Raw genomic sequence first — 10,564 nt, 5'->3', positions numbered from 1 at the left:
GTAGATGTGATGACACTATGGAGCAGATCTCCTGTCTAGTTCTGCACAGGAAGCTGATGTCACTGCAGCTGCTAATATGTGCTGCAGCCAAGCCTACATGAGAGGCTGTGCTGTGGAACAGGGTGGTGCAGGTGGTGTTATCTACATTTGAACATTAGACAACAGTCATATGAAGACACTTGATGTTGTTAGCTAAAGACCTACAATAAGAGAAAGAGAGCAGCAGCACTAGTGCAGCAACAGCAGCTCATGTTATAAAAACACTGATCAATGATTTGACTGTAAGTGCTCCAACTGTCTGTGTCAGTGATGCTGTTGGAGATGTTTCAGTAACACTGAGACTGAAATGGTTTAACACTGGTTTCATGTTCAGAGAGATTTGACTGTTAAATGTCACATATTTCTGATATATGTGTAACACATAATCATGCTGTTACACACATTCATATGTGACTGTTACTGTATCATATTCAGTCCTCGTCTTACACTCAGGTGTTCATCGCAGTCACAGACGTGTCTGTAGTTGTTGTTGTCAGTGTGTGTGTGTGTGTGTGTGTGTGTGTGTGTGTGTGTGTGTGTGTGAGTGTGTGTGTGTGTGTGTGTGTTTGTGCAACATTGGCATTTCTTTACTCAGATCCAAGGCAGGCCAAACCTCTGTGTTACAACCTACATACAAAAGACACACATTCACAATATATGGGTACACAAGTCTGTTTTATTTCAAAGTGTTTCAAACTTTACAGCGTTTGCAGACCCAGTGTCCATCATCCCTGCATTTGGCACAGGTGAATTTCTGACATGTTGCACAGGTAAACCTGCTGCGATTCCTGTTGCAGCTCTCTTGCACCTGGCACTGCGTTGTCTTTACAGTCCCTGGCACAGCAGCTGCAGTAGCCTGCCTCTATGCTAATATTTCCTTGTGCTGCATGAAAAGGCAACGAAGTTGCTGAGCTAGAAGACTCAAAAACAATCTTGTAGGCACCTCTTCCGCCAGGTCCAGCATATTGTAGTAGAAAACCGCTACTGGCCACCTGCGTGTTACTGGCCACCTGCGTGTTGCTGTAAAAACAGAGAGAGAGAGTCATGAGTATATGTTTTTTTTCTATAGGCCTGTATAGCACACATCAGAAAACATTGTAGCACTGGTGTAAAATTGTACACACATTCACATACCTTCATGTGGTTATAGTCTGTTATCGTGTTGGGTTTCCTCTTTCTGCCGTCACTGATCGTCACGTCTTGGTGCATGGAACTTAGAACACAAACAGTCTTGTTTTTTTTTTTTTAGGTGCATAAATTGTCAAGGAGACACTGCCACTTCTAAGCACTGAAGTGGAGAATACCTCTCGCTTTGCAGTATCTTTTGCAAGTTGAGGAAGTTCACGCTGGACTTTATTCACCGTGCCCAGTAACGTTGTTTTGCGCTGCAGCAGTCTGTGCGACAGTGACAGTGAAGTAAAGAGATTGTCCGTTGTGACATTTCTTCCATCATCCAAAAACGGCTCCATCAGTTTCATGACCATGTTCTCTGCCAGCCTCTCTCCCTTCTGACGACTGGGGTCCTTTCCCAAGTAAGGAGATGCACTGCAGACATATTTGGTGTCCAAATCCGTGGCCATCCAGAACTTGATCCCAAATTTGTCTGGCTTGGTTGCGATATACTGTGTGAATGGACAACGAACCTTGGTAGGGAACAGCTGTTCCCTACCAAGCATTTCTTGCAGCTGGCAACAACGGTCGTGCATTCAGTATAGCTGTGACTTCTGCAAGAAATGTGGTTAAAATCTCATGAGTAACTTGAAGCATTTCTACCAGGCATTTCTGAAAGTTGTAACACAGAAGTTTGGCCTGCCTTGGATCTGAGCAACTCTGAGTGAGCAAATGCAAATGTGCCAGGCCTCAAGGATAATGGGTGGTTTGCACAACAAAAGCTGGAGGAGAAACGAGCTGACGACCTGTGAAAATCTCAGCAGGGGTGCTTAATACCTCGGGACTAGCACCAGAAAATAAAAAAGCCAGTAATTCTTGGGGGTGTTGGGTTTAGGGAAGTTACGCAAATTTACGCAGGATAGTAAACCTAGTGTTAATACAGGTGGACTTCTCTCAATCGAGAACGTTGAGTACAGCGGCAAAAAGGATAGAGTAACAATTGGGAAAACAGGCCAGGTTTTGGCTAAAATTTTATAGCTTGACCTCTCACTTTGTCCCGTCCCTGAGAAGAAGCTCAAAGGACAGTTAATCTGATGAAGACCGACAGAACATCGTGGACTTGAAGAATTAACAGCAGGCAAAAGACAGTGCAAATAAAAAATAAGACTGACTGATGACTACAGAAGCAGAATGAAAGAAAGCACGTGATGAAAGCATTCACGGTGAACTGGAGGCTGGTAAGCACAGTGATACATGACTGTTTGAAGGCACTGAATGTTAAAATATTTTGCCAGGCTGGGACTTAACTTAAAAGAAGAATACTGAAAGATCAAAACAGAGACGAAACAGACTGTGTTTGCTAGAGATTTCAAGACAACACAGGACACTGTGAAGAGAGGGGCAGGGACCAGTCAGAGGTCAAGCCCGGATGAGTTCGACTGCGAGAATACAAGATATGATTGGTTTGAAATTGAAGCCGGAACTCATGATTGTTTAGAGATGTCCAGTAGATCACAACAAAGAGGTAAACAAAAAGAAAAGGTAAAAATGATGAAAGACAATAACTGCTATTATATTAATGAATAGAAAACACACATACACAAACTGTTACATGTGAAATTATTTTTGGAATGAATAAGAAGTGAGATAGTTTGAATCCAGAACTCAGTGAAAAGATGCATGAATTAAACTTGTTTATAACGCAAGATGCAATGAAGAAACAGCTTACACTTCATTAATATGATCACAGGACATGCAACGAAGAAAGCAGCTTTCACTCAATTAACATAAAATGCAAGGAAGAAAACGCTTATATTTATATTGATGATATAAGCATGACATAATTGGTATTTCTGACAGGAAAGAGAGAGAAGTGGGTCATTTAACCATTCATGATAATAATGAAAATGTCTCAGTTGTGTTTTTTAGGCGCAAAGCAGACCTGGATCAATTTTCCACATGCCGCGGTCGGAAGAAGTTTCTGGTTGAATTGTTTACAGCCATGTGTCCCTGAACCTGAAACGCAAGCTCTGACTCCTGGCTGAGGACAAGGGATGCTGTTATTTAAGGTGGGAAATCAAAATTTGGGTTAGCAAATTTGGGAAAGTCAAAACTGACTGTTAAAGTGGAAAATTGTGAAGGAGTCTGAAACACTGCAAAGCAACATATGCAAAATCACACACACAAACAGAAAATGCATTAACCTTACAAAGACAAGACAAGCTCATGAAGATCAATGCATAGGCATTGAGTAAACCTGGCTAAGAACACAAACATATGCAATGAAAATCAGCTTTCTATTTGTATGAGTGTTAAAATGGTGTGAATGTTTAATAAAATACACTTAAAGCTTGAAGTTGAGATATGACTCAGTATGCAAATTAGCTGGAGTGAGTGGTGACAAAGTAGCTTCCTGTGTGTGTGACTGAGGCTTTCAATTGAGGAAACAGAGCAGTGATTGAGGAGGATTATTCGGGGAAATATAATGGTAAAGTAACAGGATAATTAAATGAAGTGGTCAGGACTGTTTATAGGTGTAGATGTGGACAAGAAATTTATAATTTAGTGATGACACATTGTTATAACGTGTTTATATATTGTGCTAAATCTAGGTATGTTAAAGTGCTGCAAAGGGGACCATTATTGTGTGCAAATTGTGTGGTTTTAACAAGATTTTCGGTGTAATGAGGAGGTGAATTATGCCAGTTGACCTGGGAGTGTCAGGACTCTGGTGGCAAAACTTTGTGTGTTTAAGATGTTTGAGGTTGTTGTAGTGATGGGTTGATTGTGTCAGTTAGGTCTGGGTTGTTATTTTTATTTTAATAGAGGGAGTTTTATTAAACATGGACATGTCTAAGAGGGGCCCATTATTTTTGTAACAGTGCACTTAGAAAAAACCTGTCAGGTGATTTTGTTTTGTGTTTTGATGAGCTAATAATCAGCTCTCTTTTTGTCATTTTTGTTCTGAAGCAGGCCTGGAAGAGAGTGAACTAACAGTGATGACAAAATTCTCGGGAAACAAATATGAGGTGACCTTTTCCAGATTACAACTGGCTGAGACGGCTAGCTGTGGGGACCTGATCAGGTCTAAGTCCCTGACTAATAGGATTGCTGCGAGCCAATCCAGTCCAAAAGCACAAAGACCTATTTTCCTAAAACAAAATAAAACAAATGAATGAGCTCATGTTGCTGAGGGTGGAGAATCTGATTATTTGCGCGGGAGGCTCCACTCAGCAAATATCTCATGTGAATGTATGTGAGTGAATGTGTGTGACTAGACCAAGGTGGGGATGAATAAATGTGGACAAACAATTTGCCATGCCAGCAAGAGAAATTGGATGCTTTGTTTTGCTTTTGCCATAAGCAGGAGGAGTGGAAGACTTAATTCTGGGGATGCTGATTTTTGAGTTGCTGATGTTTGCTTTGAGAAAATTTCTGTTTTACTGACTGGGGTTAGATCATGGTATTACATTATATTGCTGGGAGAATGCTTAATGCTAAAGGGGAAACATTTTTTATATGACTCATGTTACCATTAAACTGAAGAAACACATGTTTGATAACTGTTCTGTTTTAAGTTTTCTTCGCTATAACACAGATTGGGTGATAATGGGGGAGAGTTGAGTATGAAATGTAAAGTACAGGTTTTGTTTCCAGGAAGTTCCAAGGATGCAGGTTCTGGATTGCTGAGGTGTTTGGAGAGATGATATGACTAACCTTTTTTCTTTTAATTTCATAAGCCCGGGTGAAGCATTTTGAGTTTTTATTTGGACACATTTGATGTGTCCAAATAAAAAGGGGGGTTTAAGGGTTAATTTGAAATAAGTTCTAGGATCATTTTATGACTTTTGGAGTTTTTGATAATTTAGATATGGTAACACTGAGGTAGAAATTGTTATTTTTAAATATAGGATTAAAATGAACTGAATCCTGTTTAGAAGATAAAATGTCGTGTTCATAAGAAGCTGTACACCAAACTTGTTTGATTTCTTTTTGATTTTTAGAATAAGTGGTTATAATGTAGGCTTTAAGAAACAGATATTAAATAGATTTGTTTCTAGGATAGAGGAGAGCTTTTTATGAGGATGTTAAAAGTGTTGCTGTCCCAAATGAATAGCATTGAAGATTATACGTATACATAGAAATGATTTTATACACATTGCATTTTGTGCCTATAAAAGAAATGTTGCTCAAGTCAATAATTAAAGGTCAGAAGCTTTGTTTGGCGCGATGTCCACACAATTTATTGTGCAAGATGACTTAGAGCGTAGAAGGCCGCACACGCTTACAGACATATAGAGTCCATAAACACACATGACAGTATTGATTCCAGGCCAAAGGCCTCAAATCCATTTAGCTTCTAGCCGAATAGGAGTTTCGCTTGTAACTAAACTGTGTGACATGTAAAATATTGAGATAAAACATGCAGCCCCACATGAGTCTTATGATATAAAATGAAGTTACAGAATAACGAACACTTGTCGAAGTGACCAAGGTTTCTTGCTTTAAAGCAGGAGCAAAGGGAGGAAAGCATATATATTTTGCTTAAGTCTGATAAAGTATAATTAGAACGTACCATTACATTAAGAGCAGGAAAATGGAATAAAATGCTATATCAAAAACAGGTTATAACACAGGAAATGTGAGTTCTAAAATGAAGTTTGTGTTAACACACAGAAGTTGTTTCTAGGGAGCTTTTGCTATGATAAAATTTATTCAGGAGTAATTGATTACATGCTTAAACTTAGTTAATTAAGATGTTAAGCATGAGTGTTCTCAAACGGGAGCTGGTATTTTATTACTGGACCACTTCGATGACATGAGGTTGTTGTCTGATTTGCTGAGCCAGAGGACGGCTAGAGAGGGTCAGAGAAATGACACACATGAAGTGTGGTGACCCTCTAAAAGGGTCACCAAGAGAGGGAATATAGGATTAGAGAAATTATTTTACTGCTATTGTCCATATTACTATTGCATTAATAATTAATATTGATATTGCACTCAGATGTTCAAACATACTGGTATCATATTAGCCTTTATTACAGGTCCAGTAAGAACCACTTTAAACTGTTGAGTTGAATCTATAATCTTAAATGCTATTGAATGTTTTTAAAATCTTAAAATGTTTATATGCAGATTGCATTGTAAAAGAAAGGCCTAACGCTGAGTATACTCTGTGCCAAAATGAGACAGGAAACTGGATGCTTTGCCAGAAGTGAAACCGAAACCAGAGTCTGAGTGCAAGTTATTTTGAGGAGCTGTTTGTATTTCCTCCTGCATCCCTCCTCAATCTTTGAATCCTAACAATGCCTTCTCTATTAAACCACTTCTAGCATGTCTAGAAGACATTAAATATTGGATGTCCCTAAACTTCTTAAGAGGTAATTCAAGCAAAACTGAGGTGATTGTGTTTGGTCCTAGCGGACCTTGTGACCGATCCACTATTGACTTGGGACCCCTGGCAGAGTTTTTTTAAACCTGGTGTTGCTAACCTGGGTTTTAAGACAGACAGTGACTCTAAGTTGGACATTCAAATTACTACTACAAATTGCTACTGTCAAGTCCAGTTTTTACCATTTAAGGTGCTGGGCAAAGGTAAGACCTATATTATTCAGGCCGCATTTTGAAACCGTAGTCCATGCTTTTATTTCATCTCGCTTAGATTACTGTAATGCACTGTATTTTGGAGTTAGTCAGCATCTTCTCTCTCATCTGCAGCTGGTCCAAAATGCTGCTGCACGACCTTTAACCAGAACTCGTAAAAGAGAACACATAACTCCCATCCTGGCTTCACTCCATTAGCTGGCTGTATGTGTTAGAATTCATTTTAAAATTCTGATGTTCGTGTTTAAACGGTCTAGCCCGACCTTACCTCTCTGAACTTCTGCATCCTTACTGTCAGGTCAGCTGACAAGCTGCTCCTGGAGGTACCCAGGTCTAAGAGAAAGCTCAGAGGGGACAGAGCCTTCTCTATTGCTGCTCCTAATCTGTGAAACATTCTGCCCCAGGACATTAGAGAGGCCCCTTCACTGTCCACTTTTAAAATGCATCTTAAAACATTTCAGTCAGTGGATGCTTTGAAAATTCATTTAACATGGATACATTCTCAGAAAGTTGTGCGAAGTAGAGATAAAAAATGCAGCATTTCTTTGCCTTCCTTGTAGCCAACCATTTAATGATAAAAAAATCTCCTTAGTCACTTAAGGACACATCTAAAACAGCATGAGACATTGGATTGTCATTTCAAAAATTGTCACTATCGTACTAATGTGTATTCTTCCTTCAATACCCAAGAAGTTGGTGTCATCCTGATGGTGACATTTCAGCCTTTAAGTGTGAAATTATCCTTAACCTCCCAAGACCCAAACTCTGCCATGGCATTCATTTTTAATTTCTCTTTGATATTTGGGCATATTGGAACCAGATGAATCTAAAAACAAAGAATTACCAGATTTTTTTTTTTACTGAATTTTTGTTTCTGAGCGTCTAATATTTTGATAGAAGAGTGGCGTTGTAATGTCCTTGTACGTGGATATCATGGTAAATGGATGGACTGGTTCTTATATAGCGCTTTTCTACTCTTCTGAGCACTCAAAGCGCTTTATACAACTTGTGCATTCACACCAGCACATTTTTCCTAAGTGCTTTCTAACTAACATTCACACACACTCACACTCCGATGAGTGCTCTTCGACGCATCAGAGAGCAATTTGGGGTTAGTATCTTGTCCAAGGATATTTGGCATGCAGACTAGGGGAAGCCAGGTATCGAACCACCAACCTTCCGATCAGTAGATGACCTGCTCTACCACCTGAGCTGCAGCCACCCCTAATATCAGGCCCATATAGAGCGGAATTTTGTATTTCGATCTAGACAACCCAAAATTTGATGTCCACATTTGTGGACGCCAGGTCCTAGGAGGTTAAAGAAACTGCCAACCATCCTTTACAGAGTAATCTAATGTGAAGATGCTGGATTCATCAAACTATGACTATGAACTTGGAAGTCCTTCCTCTAATCCTTCTGAGTCCACACATGACACCGAGGAACTGCAAACTCAGTAAAAAAACAACAACAACAACAAAAAAAACAACTTGTCTTCCCTCTTCTTAAAAATGCATAGTGTTCTTCATGTGTCAGAGAGAGCAATACAAAATATAATTGATTACTTGGTACAGATATTCTCACTGTCCAAACCTCTTGTGAGAGACTCTATTACCAATATTCTGCACCAGCATAGTCAGTCAGTGAGTAGTCATACTGAATGAGTTGGTGGAAGCTGTCATGAACACAAATGTTTTTGTTAATGCAGCTACAGCAGGTGCAGAGCTATCCACTGCTAAGCGGAGGAAAACCTTTGTGACGAGCCATTACCCTCCAGTAATGCCTGTCCAATGCACTCTAGATTCTAGTGGCTCCACAGTAGTATGTCCCATTATTGCAGATTCAAAAATACTGATATTCTTGATAAAATCAAAGAAGCTAAACAATCACCCCCTGGAGTGTACATGTCCTATACAGATGGGACACATTTAAAAGAGAACTAGTTTCTGTCAGCAACAGGAGAGCTGAGGTTTTCACTGATTTTGTACATGGATGACATTGAGCTAACAATCCTTTAGGCACAGCTAGAAAGATCTACAAACTTACTGCAGTTTATTGGTTACTTGCCAATCGGTGTTCTCTAATTTTTGCTATATAACTTTGCACTGTCCACTTTCTGATGCGACAAAACAAATTTCCCATGTTTTGGACTAATAAAAGGTTATCTTATCTTATCTTATCTACAAAGTCAGTACAGGTCCAGCCTACATGTTAAACAACTAGCTTTGCTGTGCAAAGTGTCTGACCTTCAGAAGTATGGTTATGAAAGTGGTCTTTCCCCTTTGTTGAAAGATTTGCAAACTCTGGAGCAGGAGGGCCTCTTCATAGAAACCCTTGGCGAACCAATGAAGGGTTCTGTGCTCCATGTAGCAGCTGATAATTTGGCTGCTCATGGTCTTGCGGGCTTTGTTCAGTCTTTCAGAGCACATCTGTCACAGCTGGGGCAGCAGTCGTGTGATATATAAGAAGAGGACCCAAGCTGCAGACAGCGCCGGTGATGCGAGTGCATTTTATTTACAGTGTGGCAAGTGGCAAACAGGAAATGTGGAACAAGTTAGACATAACCTAAACTGGGAAAACTAGAAACCAAACCCGAAATCATAGTATACAGAGTCACACGGGATGAGGAGCAGAGAGACGCTGAGAACAGCAGATTACACAGAATAACACAGACGAGCCCACAAGGAGCAGAGGTAGACGCACACTATAAATGCACACAAGGCAATGAGGGAATGACACAGTAGAGGGGAACACAGATTAACCTAATTTGACACGAAAAAACACAGACCTTCAAAGTAAAACAGGAAATTCAGTAACGGGAGTATGGGCTGTCTGGCCCATTGCTACGGGCCATTCAATCCTTGTACAACTGTTGCAAGTGCTTGCAAGGCATAGTTTAGAAGAAGAAGGAAGAAGTTTACAAGGAATCATTTAGAAGAGTCTCAAACATCAACTGATTGAATCCATGAATCTGAAAACGTGTTTGTGAGTGAAAGAGACAGACATGTACAGACTGAACAATCTGTCCAACAGTCAGAGTGTTTCTCTAACAGGAGACACTCTTTACACTCAGCACAGAGACACTGACGAACCACAAGACCAGACTCCAAACCCAGGATAAAGAGGTTCAGTGAATGTGGTGTTGAAGGTGTGGAGGTGGATCAGAGTGTCAGAGGAGACTCTGTAGAAGGACAGAGTGCCAGCAGGACAGTCCACATACACTGCTACTCTGTTAGAGACAGAGGAGGAGGAGGAGGAGGAGGAGGAGATGGATGTTTTTATCTGATTGTGCCTGACATGATGAGGACCATCATCAGAGCAGTACAGACTCCAGGACTGATCATTCCATCCAAACAAACAGTCACTGCCTCCTTTCCTTCCGATTCTTCTGTAACTCACTGATATATAAACGCCTCCTCTCCACTCGACCTCCCAGTAACAGCGACCAGTCAGACCATTTCTACACAGCAGCTGAGTATAATGGTCAAATCTATCTGGATGATCAGGATATGACTGAATCCCCACATGTGCCACCTTCCTGTTGTTGTCAGACAGTTGGAGCTTTGTGTTCACTGTGTTTGTGTCGATTGTGAGTTGACAGGAATCTGATGGAGAGAACAAACACAATCCAGCTGCAGTTATTGATCCATCATCTGTTCATTGATTGACACTTTGATGATGACTCCTGACATGATGAAGATGGTTGAATGTGTGCTGCTTTGTTTTCATGAATCCCATTAAAAACACACTTACACTTCCTCAGACCTGGTCTCAACCATCGGACTCCAGCAGGCTCCACCCTGAAAGGAGG

Source organism: Oreochromis aureus, linkage group 3 (genome assembly GCF_013358895.1).
Source record: "Oreochromis aureus strain Israel breed Guangdong linkage group 3, ZZ_aureus, whole genome shotgun sequence".
Classification (NCBI taxonomy): Eukaryota; Metazoa; Chordata; class Actinopteri; order Cichliformes; family Cichlidae; genus Oreochromis; species Oreochromis aureus.
The sequence above is the reverse complement of the archived record's forward strand: the minus strand, read 5'-3'. Positions refer to the sequence as shown.